The 13,212-nt window shown below is 42.3% G+C and overlaps 1 long non-coding RNA gene across 2 annotated transcripts in view; it reads left to right on the top strand.

The window, feature by feature from the left end:
* The window catches only part of LOC139439224 (uncharacterized), a 66,535-nt gene that overhangs the window by 39,174 nt on the left and 14,149 nt on the right, over nucleotides 1-13,212 (top strand). The gene's annotated exons all lie outside the window — the stretch shown is intronic.

The following is a 13,212-nucleotide window of genomic DNA, read 5'->3' as shown; positions in this document are numbered from 1 at the left end:
GCCACTAGGTAAGTAGTTGTGTCATCTCTGCCCCTGTAGGGATATCTATTATGTGTCAGAGCAACACTCCTGGACCCTCTCAGAAGAGTGGGTATGCATCAGACAAGAGATGAGGAGCTTAGGTTTGATTGTTTCCATTCACACTCATGTGAGCATGACTCCAATTCATAACCATCCATCTATCTTATAGATGACCAGTAATCACCATAACCTCCAACCTTAGGAAGACACCATTTCAATTTGTGGTTTAAACACCAGGCTTATACATAGTTGACTATCAGAGAAGTTGATATACCATAAACTCCACAACCTTTGCCCTGAGCAGAATCTCAGCATTTCCTTTAGATAAAGACTTTTGAAATTGAACATGCAAAATTCATTCTGTGACACTCAATTCAGCCTCTTGGGCTACAACTTTTCCTTATGATGCAGTCATTCTCTGCTTGCTAGGTTGAACTGCAGCCAAATTATATCCTTCTCTCTTCATTTTTGCAAAGATCATCATCCCAATCCCTGGATCCCCTTTAATTAAATTAGGCCATTTGGGCAGGAAGGAGTAGTTACTTGGTTTGGATGTAAGGTCCTAGACAATAGTTTACACTCAGTCCTATCTCCCTGTCATTTCTGGTTCTTCTCATTTCAGAAAGTGATCCAATGAATTTTATCCTGATTCACACCTTGCCTTTTGCTTATTTAGGAATCTCCTTCAAACTCGATGGCCTAAGTAGCCAAAATTAACTGACAATGGGGATAAGCTGTGGGTCACGTGTCTCCAACCTTGCAAGTTCTCATCATGTTCTTCTGTTCAGTCCTTCACCTGTATTTCTTGAGCCACTTCATCCCTTCTGCCCAAGTGGATTTACTCATTGTCAACTAAAAACCATACTTTCAGGGACTTCATCATATGGCTGAATAAGATGATGAGCAAATCTCCTGTCCAAAATAAAGCTATAAAGTGTACAAAATTGACCAAAGCCACCATTTTATCACTCTGAGAACAGATCAAGGTCATACAACCATCTTAGCCGTCTTTATGCTTCTTAGAACAGTTGGATTCTTGACATCTGACCTAGGATTGCTCCCATTCCTTTCCCCACCCTTACGTGGTCAATGTTGGGGTTCTGATAGGGGAGGACAGCCAGTAATTACCAGCCTCAGCTCTGCCACAGTCAAAGGGTGCTCATTCAATTTGGAGCCAGGGTGAGTCTAAGAGGCAGGCAATTTAGAAGGGCCAAGGACTCAAATACCCTGAAGTCATATGGTAGAAGCAAGCTTCTTGCATGCTGAGGCTATATGCATAAGCAGTGAGGTAGAGAGGGCTCAATTAGATGATCCTGAGACTGTAACTATGTGCTTAGGAGCCCTGAAAGAGGTAAGCAGAAAGCAAAAGCTGGGGCAGACTTTGAAATGGCCTCAACTCAGAATGATCCCCTATACCACAGACCTATTGGCAGAACATAGGAACTTGACAGGCTTTGGGTGGTGAGTTCAACCTCTCTGCAATTATTAGCCTACTCTAGCCTACCCAGACAGAGAGAGTGCCTAGGAAGCCAGGCATATAAATATAAACAAGAAGACTTATGTACACCAACACTAATACATACACATGTACATATATTATAAGCAAGAATTTTATATAATATATACCTCCTTATATAGGTTTATAAGTGTACACACACATACATATTGAGTAGAGACAGCAACAGTTGTGCACTGCAGGGGAGACAGATTTCACAGATTTAGCCCAACCAAGTTACTGAGGAAAAAATGAATGCCCAGAGAAGCAATACAAGAGCAACAGGAGCAGCATCAACAATGACCTTCAGGGAGAAAGTCAGAATTCAGAGTTGCTACAGGACATCACCTAAAGTGATCAATTTTCAGAATAAGAATAAATTGACCCATGCCCAGGAGATAGGGCAGGCAGTAGAAACTGGATTTAGCAGTCAAAGGCTTCAATATTGTTAAGTATATTCAAAGAACTAAAGTTAATCTGTTTCAAAAATAAAAGAAAGACCACAGTGAAGCAACAAAGAGGAATTCTCAAGAGGGAGATAGAAAGTATAAAAGAGGAAGAAATAAAACTTCTAGCATTGAACATGATGTGAAAAATTCTCCAGCATTCAGTGGCAATTTCAAGATGACACAATAAAGAATCAATGTTCTTGAAGATACATCAATAGACATTATCTACTCTGATGGTCGGGGGGATAAACAGCAGGAAAAAAAGTCCTCAAAAGCGTGTGAGACAACTCAAATATAAACAAAGCTTCAGAAACCCGTGATCTTCTATGATCTTAAAGAGCCGTCTTCAACAGGGTCGTTTTCCCATTCACACACAGATTCAAATTCAGAGACTGACATCATCTCCAAGTGAGACTGTAGGATCCTAAGTGTGCGTTACGAGATCTTTTATAAAGGCAAGTGTTTCTAAAAAGACTGGAATGCAGTCCTGCTTTGGAATTGCTTAATTGATTTGTTGATTGAATATGAGATGCCAAAATTTTATATAGGGATGCATATAGAGAATATATTTATTAACTTATACAGAGAGAGCCCTGGGAAACCCTCAGAGCCAAAAAACAAACAAAAAGTAAAAACCTGTGCCCTGCTTCCTCTTTGAACTCCCTCCTGAGCTTCCTCTTGATGGCTTTTGAAATTTCAAATCCCCATGAAGGCATCTGACCTGAACACACAATCAAGCTTGAATCCACCCCTATGAGAGGGACAAACATGCATCAATAGGAGTCAAGTTAATGTCCTTTTTTATAAAAAGTATTTGCCATTCCTAGAAGACAAAAACTGCTTCCATTCTTACAGTCATCTGGCTTCCTTTGCTAGAGCAAAACTCCACTGCCCCTAATAAAATGCTGTAGTCTCCAAATGACTCCAATTTTTAAAATTAATGTCTTTTTTAAAGATAAATAGATCACACAAAATGTTGCATTAAGTGACGTTAGAGGTTCCCATATACCCCACCCCCGGTCCTCCCACATCAACATCCACTTTCATCAGTAAGTCACATTCCTTGCATTTGGCTTATACACCCTGGAGCCCTGCCACGTCACATGGACAATAGTTTACATTGTAGTTCACACTCCCCGCAGTCCATCCAGTGGGTTATAGCAGGATATACAATATCCTGCATATGTCCCAGCATTATCATTCAGGACAACTTCAAGTCCCCAAAATGCCCCAGATCATACCTCTTCCTCCCTTTCCCTGCCCTCAGCAGCTCCCGTGGCCACCATCTCCACATCAATGATACAATGACTTCCATTGCTAAAGTCACAACTGTTCTATAGTAGAAGACCAGGAAGTCCACTCCAACCCATATTATATTCCCCCATCCTGTGGATGCTGGGATGGTGATGTTCACTCCACTATTAGATCGAGAGGGGTCTTAGATCCCACATGGCTGATGGATGTGATTCTCCTGCTTGCAGTTGTAGACATTCTCAGTTCCCTGGTAGGGTAGTTGACCATTCTCACATCCCTGTCAGCTGACCTGCCCAATCCATCCTGAAGCCCTCCAGTTAAGACAATTGCAGGTTTTGCCTGTGTGGACATATCCCGAAATGAATAGTGCTTGCCATTTTGAAATCGGTACTTTTGGAGAAGAATAAATCTCCCATGGGGCAGAGGGAGTTTCAGCAGGAATATCACAAGGATCTCATGGATCTTCATGCTAAGATGCCCCTTTACTCAGTTCCCATGGAGTGGAATTTGACAGGGCAGCTAACTCCTGTGTTTAACCCTCCCTGAACTCTGAGTACCACTAGGGAACAGCCCCATGGCCAAGTCAGCTTCCCCCAAATGAAACACTCTGCATCCTGAGTTTTGTGTCCCTATGAAGATCCAGCAATGCTATGGACTAATACAGAGAATCTTTCAGGGTTGGCTGGAAGCCACAGTCCCATCTCCTGATGCAGTCTGGGTCCAGCCAAGGTGAAGCAGTGGAGACCTCTTTTTGCTCCTAAGGTTTGGATTCTGGGTTTTCATATATTGCCAAATTCTACCTCAGGGATTTCCTGGACTCCAGTAATCAGACGGGTGCCAGGTTTGTGGCTGTCCTCAGGCTGAATTTGCTGCCTCTGCACATCCTCCCTCCAAGGTGCAGAAAGAGGGACTTAGGGGCTTTCAGGAAAGGCTTTCCTGCTGCAGACCTTAAAATGACCTGACCTGGACTCTCTGAGTGAATTTTTATGCTCGTTAAAAACAGTCCTTATTATTCAGTGATTTTTCAGTAATGGATCCTTGTGGAGGTAGCCTTTGTAATGAGAGAGTGTTTTTTACATGAGTTTGAAGACTTTCACATTAAAAAGCGATCCGTTTCTTTTGTTTGGAAGAGCTCGCTCTTGGTGAAAGATCACTAGAGCAGGCATCTCTAGGTCTGGCTGGTTCTTAACTGCCACTTACCTGCCCTGGGCATATAACTCATCCTCTGTAAAGCATAGATTTCTGCTCTGTAGAAGTAGGGATTAACGTGCCTGATTTTCTTGTGGTTTTTCTTTTGTTTTGAATTAATCAGAATCAAAATAATACTAACTCGCTGAATAGAAAGTCATCTACCTTGTTCCCTAATGCAATCCCAGTCCTTAGAACGGTGCCAGGTATGTGGTGGCCCCTCAAGATAAAATAACTGAAAGAACAAAGAATTATAACTATAAACTTGAAACAATTTATTGAGGATAATGGTTACTAAGGATAGATTCTTTGTATCTAAAATAACAAACATAGTTTAGGAGTAGATTTAAATAATCCATTAAGCTATAGATGGATCTTCACTTAGCTATTGTACTACATGAAGTTTGGTTATATATTGTTCATATGTGAGTGACACTTTCCCAGTAGAGGGCTTTCTGAATAGCAAAGTATAAGGCACAACTAGTTAAGTATACAAAATATCAAGTATTTATGACGTGAGCTTTTAGGTGTTTCCAGTGCTAAACACAAATATATTTGGATGACATTGTTTTGAAGCTTTGGTATACATTTTTCACTATGCCTTTATTACCCCCCCCCCTTTTTTTTTTTTGAAATGTTCTACTTTTCTCTGGGCAGGTAGGCAGTGTCTCCCACAGTTTAAATGTTTTCCAAGACAATCTGGTATTCTTCACAGCTCATCTCCTCAGGAAGAAATTTTTTCGTACTCAATGTCAGCCGTGCTTCAGATCTTCTGTAGGTGTTCAAGGAAGTATAACTGCATGAAAGGGCCTGTTCAGAGAAATTGGCTCTTCCTATTGGTGAAAGAACGTATGATGTATCAAAAAAAATCAAGGCAACCTAGTGCTGGTGATCTTTGCCAGCATCTTCTCACTGGTGATGTTTCAGATGTGTTTTGAAAATGAAACCCCATATGTAAAGCAGATGTCAAGCATATGTTCACAGATTGATCTTTAGACTATACTGTACAGTTCTGACGAGTGGGAAATACCGCTTATTTTTCTTGTGGTTGCTTCTTTACTTGTTTTGCCATAAAATATAAAAATGTTTAAATGCCTAAGACTATCTTAAACAAAACTAATGCTAGACTTTTTTCCTATTAAAATACAATAGTTATGGTATATAATTCTAGAGGGTTCATTGGAGTGAAAATAATGTATTCATAACAATTATATAAACATACCTATATTTGTAAAATATAATCTTAGAAATTATACTGATACGAAAGTTCATTAAGAATGTCAGTGGAAGCATTAACTAAAGGACAAGAATTAAATTAAAAGGAGAACAATCAAAATTACTCGTAAAGCAGAAAAACCAGGCAGATGTCTTGTTGTAGTTGTGGCTTTTCAGTGGTCAGAAGTTGTGAAAGCAAAATTCAGCCTTCAAGCCTCTGAGGTTGTGGGTGGAACAGCAGGAGCAAAAGGGCCACCTGGGAAGAACTGGGCCTTCAGCTCCACTTGCAACAACATTTCTCTGTTGTAATCATTTTCCTTCCTTAGCTCATTGAGCTTCCTCTCCATTGAAAGTGCTGCCAGCCCCTTTTCTTGAGCTTTCTTCTCATAGAAGATAATCTGGTTATAGAAGAAGGAAGTGGTTCTTTCTAATTCTTTGCCCAAGTCTTCAGCAATCTTCTTGTAGAGGTTGCGCTGCCGGTAAGCCAAGTTCATGTTTCTGTGCGCTTTGTGAAGTTTCTTCTCTATTTCTGAGCCCCATCTTTCCTTCTCCATTGTATTTGCCTGAAGTTGCATTACATGTTTTCGCTGGACTTCAGGTAATATTTGAAGTTTCATGTGAAGCTTCTGTATCTCACTTTTCAGCTGTGAATTTTCAGACAGCAAATTGGCTTGCTCATTTTGCAGACTTTCTATTTCCGCTATAAGTGTGACATTCGTTTGATTTTCTTCACCCATGTTCGTGAATATCTCTTTCTTTTCTCCTTCAAGCCTTTTGGAGGAAACATGGAGATTCACCGCCTGTATGAGTTTGTTTAAATTAACTGATGACTGATAGACTAAGTTATTACCATTTTCTGTTTCATTCTTTTGGTCTAATCCCCAGTCGACACTATCCATGTAATCTTCTCTAAGTATAACAGGTGAATTTATCTTCTTCAGCACAATTTGAATGAGAGATTTTATCTGGCTGTCTTTATCCTTCCCCTCCTGGCTCATTCTTGCATTACAGTGTTCAAGTGTTTTTATCTGTTCCTTCAATTCACACACTTTTTGCTTCCATCCTTCATTTTCTTGGGCAAGGACTTGTTGACTTTCCTGCTGATGAGTGTTTTCCTTCTTAGTATCCCTTATTTCCTTCTGAAGATGGTCCACATTTTCCTGAGAGGCTTTTAAGACGTTTTTTGCATCACTCACATGGGATTGTTGAGATTCTGCTGCCTCTTTGAGTGAGTTTTTCTGTCCTTGGAGGTGAGCCGTCATCATTCCATGAGATGAAAGATTAGGGGCCTCACTTTCCTGTTCTTTTTCAAGATCTTGTGTATCCTCAGGTGAAGAGCTATTTATGTGTTTATTCAGGGCTGCCAAACACAAAGTCTGTAAGGTCAGAGGACTGGCCTCTACCCCAGGGCACGCGAGGGCTTCATAGGCTGCTGTATTCAGGCCAGTCTTCTCTTGGGCTTTATGAACACAGGTAGAAACACTTTTCACTAGCTCTTTTTCACTCCTTAAAGTCAGCCAACTTTTTAGTATAAAAACAAATGTACCAGCACATATCAGGATCTCACAGGAAAACCAAAAGAGACCTGGGCGTTGTCTCAGGCATTCTGAAAAGAGCAGCAGAGCACTGCACAGCTGTTCTTGGGTGGCTGCCAACAGGCCCTCCATGGCTCCAGAGGCACAGCCCCTCTGCCTCCTGATGCCGCTGTCCTGTGAGCCACAACTGACCTGTGGAGGGTTCTGTCTCTAAAGAAAACCAGTGCCCGGCAACCAGAGTGTCAGTTGGGAGGGGGAGGGGCGCCTCACCAGGTTCTATAAGTCAGGGCTCTCTAACTTTGCTCTGCTCACTGCACAAATAGAAAGTGATATAAGTTGTTCAGTGCATTTGGGAAAAGGGAAAGTGCTACTTCCATTCAGGGGACACCAGCCAGTGAGCCTTAGTCCCTCTCCTAAGAACAAAACAAGAACAAAAGTCAACTCTTCCTGGGCTGCAAATGTAGCTCTCTGCGTGAACGTCTGCTCCTCACGTATGAGGTCCTGGGTTAAATTCCAGATAACAACTAAAAAAAGAAGGCTATTCCATGTCTGGTTTTTTGCTTGTTTGTTTGTTTCTTTCTTTTCATAGGAGGTAGTAGGCTTTGAACCTAGGACCTCTTAGATGGGAAGCAGGTGCTCAACCACTTAAGCTTCATCCACTCTTTGGAACAGCCTTTTAAAGAGTAAGACTTCAGTCCTTCTGAAGAAACCTAGTCAGTTGAGTAGCATTTATGCTGATTGTGCTGGGATTGCTAAGTATGGTTACTGGATGTACTGTTGATAGGGAACCCAAGTGGCTATTTCCCTTGGTATATTACATGTTAAAAGAAAATTAGTGCTTATACATTACAGAGTCATGTTATCAAATATGAATTAGGTTAGAAAACAGAAAATATGAGCAGTTGATCAAATGAGAGATTCCATAATATGGAAAATCTAATATATGACAAGTCAGGCATAATAATATGCTAGGAATTAAGTCAAATATTAGCAAGTATCATTGGTTTAGATAACACTGTTTTTTTTTAAATATTTAACTTTAATAAACTGTGGTATAGTAAGCGAGTAAAATGCTATATTGTTATTTAAAATGCTGTCATGACGATTCCATGGATATATTTGAAATTATGCTTGGCAGAAAACAGAACACAAAACCATTTATACACACAAGTTATAATTTCAGGAAATATGTGTATTTTCAGTGGGGAGGTGGCAGTGAATCCAGGATAAGCATGAAGCCTCTGGAGTCAAAATGGTTGGATTGAGACTCCAGCTTTGCCACTAACTAGCTGTTTTGCCTTGGATGGATTGTTTGACCTCTCTTAGGCTTATTTACCTCATGTGTAAAATAGGGCACATTTAATTCTAAATAATTTCTAGCACCAAAATTTTTAAATTGTGTGTTGGACACTAATAAATTGAAGATTTTTTTAAAAAATATTTTTATTTAATTGCCTTTTTAGAAAGATACATAGATCACAAAAAATGTTACATTAAAAAATATAAGAGGTTCTTATATATCCCACACCCCAATGCACCCCACTTCTCGCACATTAATAGAAAATTTGAATGGTCAAATGGATTTCCTATGGTAGAACTGTTGAGAAATAAAAAGCATAACCTTGCAGAAAAAATATCTTGTCCCCACTTCTGTAAATCAGCCTATGAGAACATGGTCTTGCAAGAGAATATAAAACGAATGACTCCTCCCACCCACTTCCTTAATCTAACAAGCCACTCTTGCCCCTTGCTTCTGTAAATCCATCCACAAGAGCATGACCTTGCACCTGCATTCTAAATCTGTAACCCCACTTGCAAAATTCTACCCAGCAACGTGTTAGCCAACAAGCAAAAGTTATGCTGATCTCACATAAAATCCTGTATAAACCTATGAAAATTGAAAAATGGAACTCAGAATTTGGAGTTTGACTCTCCTCTGTGCCCTCACATAATAAATCTGTTCCTCTGCTTCTCCAAGTGCCCTTTTGGGTTTTTCTGCCACTCAGAACTCCTACTTTGCTGCAACATTTGGTCCCTTGACTGGAAAGCCCAACCACACTGGCCCCTTGGGCTTCTGGGTTGGGACCGATAGGTGCAGCTGGTGGAGATCTCCACATGAACGAGGTGGTGCCACCTGTCCCCTTGATGGGGCCTCCTTCAGGGGAAGGATCCCTGTGGGTCACTGGCATGCCTCAGTGGGGAGGTGCATTGAACAACATCAGAAGATGCCAGAAAGCTAAGGCCCTGGTTCTGAATTCCAGTCAGGCCCATCTACAGATGGAATTGGAGACCAACCACCTTCCAAAATCTCAAATATTGAGATTCCAGGATAAGGTAGTCCATTGGGCGGGACTGTGTAACCTCTGAGTGATTGAGTGAATGAATGGGGACTGCAGAGGCTTGCTCTGCTGATCCAGTCTGTGGCTCCACGGCCTGCGCTACAGAGTCTGAATGTTCCCTAACCTCCACTCCACAGCTAATCCAGACTCTACACAGATGCCTTAGCCAAGATGGGCCTAAGTTCTCACAAGAGACATAGGCAGGTGGGCATCTGAGTGGCCTAGTGAGAGGCTTCCCTCCTTTGTTTGTCCTGCAACATTGGTTCAGGGATGGCATCATCACAATCCAAATGCACAGTCTTAAATTGTATGTCAAAAAACTACAAAATAGGCTTTTCCAGGGATTATGGTGTCCATATGACTCCCGGAACTCTAGAGACTCTGTGCAAAGAGGAGTGGCCTCAGTTTGGTCTTAACTGGCCTTCAGAGGAAACCCTAGAAGTGGCCAAGGTTCGTGCAGTTTGGCAGGCAGTCACTGGGACCCCAGCCACCCTGATCAGATTCCCTCCATCAATTCCTAGTTAAAAATCACCCAAACCTTGTCCCCTTAGGTTCAGTTCTGTGTTGAAAGGAAGTAGTGTCAGAATAGTGTCCCATTCACTCAAATGGCCGAATCTCGAAAACCTATTATTCTACGAAAAATCTCTGGGAAAAGACCCATTACCCCCATCGTATGTTCCAGCCATTCCAGGGCATCTCCCTGCCCTGGAGCCTCAACAGGCAGATCTCCCAGAGACCCAGCTTCAGTCTCCCTGGGCCCATTAGCACCCCCAAGGGGGATCCTGAAAGCCCTTTGACAAAAAAAAAAAAACAACACTTCAGTCAGTGTGCAATCTGTGGTTCAGATGCCCCTCCGTGAAACTCAGGGTCCAGCCCAGATCAGTGCAGGCAGGACAACACAACCTGGAAGGCCAATCCTCTTTTATTAGCCTTTCACAACTACAGGTCTCTTAAAATGAAAGTGCCACACCCTTCATATTCAGTAAAGCCTCAGGCTTTTATTGACCTCATGGAGTCCATTTTCCAAACCCACCACCCCACTTGCAAAAATTGCTGCCAACTCCTCCTAACCCCACTCAATACAGAAGAGAAACGCTGGATCCTCGTGGAGGACAGAAAGTGGTTGAAAAAACAGGCACCCGCAGGTGTCTTGGCCAGAGGAATGGGCCTGAGAAGTGGCACCAGAAGCTCAACTGGCCTGGGACTTTAATGCAGATCAGGGATGGGCTACCCTTCAGCGGTATCAAAAACCCCTCATCAGAGGGGTACAGAAAGGAGCGAGGCAGCCCACAAACATGTCCAAAATGGGCTCCATCACTCAAAAGCCTGAAAAACCTCTGGGAGATTTTTATGAGCAACCGGCAAAGCCTTCAGGATCTATATCCCCTTCAACCTAGAAGCTCCAGAAAACCAGAAAATGGTTAATACAGCTTTCCTCGCCCAGGGGGCACTGGACATCAAACAAAAACTTCACAGAAATAAACATCTCCCAGTTCCTCAAAGTCTCAAACACAGTATTCATCAATTGGGACAAAACTACTTAGAGGAAAACAAATAAAAAAAAAAAAAAGCAAATAAAACAGCACGTCTCCCTGTTAGCAGCAGCCTTGAAGAACCCAGACCCAGCCAATCCAGAAAGGCCACCACCCAAAAGGGGAATATTTCACTCTGAAACACTCTGCTGCTTCCAGTACCACTTGGGGCCATGTGGTTTACAGTCTGAATTCAACACGCTTTTTTTCTACCTGTGGGTAGCTCCCCAGATCCAGTGTCTATTTACTTTTGAATGGGAAAATCCCAGGACTCAACAGAAAAACTCAATTAACTTGGACTGGACTCCTACAGGGCTTCAAAAATTCCCCTCCCCTTTTCAGAGAAGCCCTGGCAGCAGATCTGGCTTCCTACCCACAGGAAAACTTAAATTGTACTCCCCTTCAGTCCATAAATAACCTCTTGCTGTCTAGCAAAATAGAAAAAGTTTATGCCAGCTGCCTCAACTTCCAGAACAGGCCACTTCTTTGCCCAGATCAAACCCTATTCACAAACGGCAGCAGTTTTATCAAAAATGGAAAAAGACTTGCTGAATATACAGCAAGCAATGCATTAGCCAATGGCTAAATAAGTAGCAAAAGCAGCTCCCCTCCTTAAAGTGTAGTCTGCACAGTGAGCAAAACAACTGGTCGCTGGGCAAACGGTAAACATTTACATTAATTCTAAGTATGCATTCACTACTGTGCATATCATAGAGCAATTTATAGGGAAAGGAGACTCCTAACTGCAGGGAAAAAGAAATAAAAAATAAAGAGAAAATCCTTCAACTACTGGAGGCAGCCTGGAAGCCAAGCAGAATCACCATCATCTATTGTCAGGAACATCAGAAGACAATGAATGCGGTTACTAAAAATACACTAGCCAATGAAGGGCTCCACAGGCAGCCAAAAAGCCCTCAAACTGCAGACCCCGCCCCCAGCACCTCACCTGTCCCTTCTCGGGCAATGCATTAAAAAACTAAACTATACTCAGGAAAAATAGGAGTGGGCCAAGGGAAAAGAAGGGTACCAGACCCCAGAGGGAAGCTGGCTACTCCCAGATGGCCAAGTCTTCATGCCAAAGCGGACTGCCTACACCCCTGTTCAACAACACCACCCGCTCACCCACCTGGGAAAAACTGCTTTTAAAGCTCTACTCAGAAAATATTACTACATGGCCTGGATGGCCTCACTCTGCACCACCATCAGCAGCCGATGCCCAACGTGTGCTAAAAATAACCCCTCCCCAGGTCCCCAGGCCCTGGTGGCATCCAGCACACAAGAACTGCCCCTTTTGAAAACCTAACAACGGACTTTACAGAAATAAAACCAAGTCGAGGGTATAGGTACTTCTTAGTAATAATGTGCACTTTCTTGGGTTGAGTCAAAGCCTTTCCCATTCACATGAAAGAAGCAAGTGAAGTAACTAAAGTTTTGTTCCAAGAAATAGTTCCCCAGCCTGGGATACCTTTATCCATAGGCAGCTATAATGCCCAGGTTTTGTAGCAGCCTTTGTCCCAGAGCTAGCAAAATGTTAGGCAGGAAGTGAAACCTCCACACAGTATATAGGCCCCAGAACTCAGGGAAAGTAAAATGCATACACCAAACCCTCAAAACCACCCTAGCCAAATTCTGTAAAAAAACTGGCCTCCCATGAGTAAATCTGATGCCTTTAACTCTCCTTAAAATCAGATGCACCATTGGACCCCCAGGCTAATCACCTTTTGAAACTCTGTTTTAAGTGACCACCCCCAATTGTTCAAATCTCAGGCTCCTAAGAGAAACTGGCCAGGATTCTTCCCTCCAGCAGTTAGGAAAAACCCTAGCCCAAATACACGAAACTGTCTTGTCTTAGGATCCCATCCCATTAGGCCACCCAGGACACCCACATTTACCTGGAAACCTAGCTTGGCTAAAAGACTGGAAAAAAGAGCCCCTCCAGCCCACCTGGATAGGCCCACATACTGTTATCTTCATAACCCCCACTGTGCTCAAAGTTCCAGGTATTGCCCCTTGGATTCATCATAGTAGAATTAAAAAAAAAAAAAAAAAAAACCACACTCCAGTGAAAAACAAGATGACTCAACAACTCACCCTATACCCAACTGTCCCTTAAAAATCCCCCACACACACTCCAGTGAAAAACAAGATGACTCAACAACTCACCCTATACCCAACTGTCCCTTA

The sequence above is a fragment of the Dasypus novemcinctus genome, chromosome 6 (genome assembly GCF_030445035.2).
Source record: "Dasypus novemcinctus isolate mDasNov1 chromosome 6, mDasNov1.1.hap2, whole genome shotgun sequence".
NCBI classification, from domain to species: Eukaryota; Metazoa; Chordata; class Mammalia; order Cingulata; family Dasypodidae; genus Dasypus; species Dasypus novemcinctus.
The sequence above is the reverse complement of the archived record's forward strand: the minus strand, read 5'-3'. Positions and strand labels throughout refer to the sequence as shown.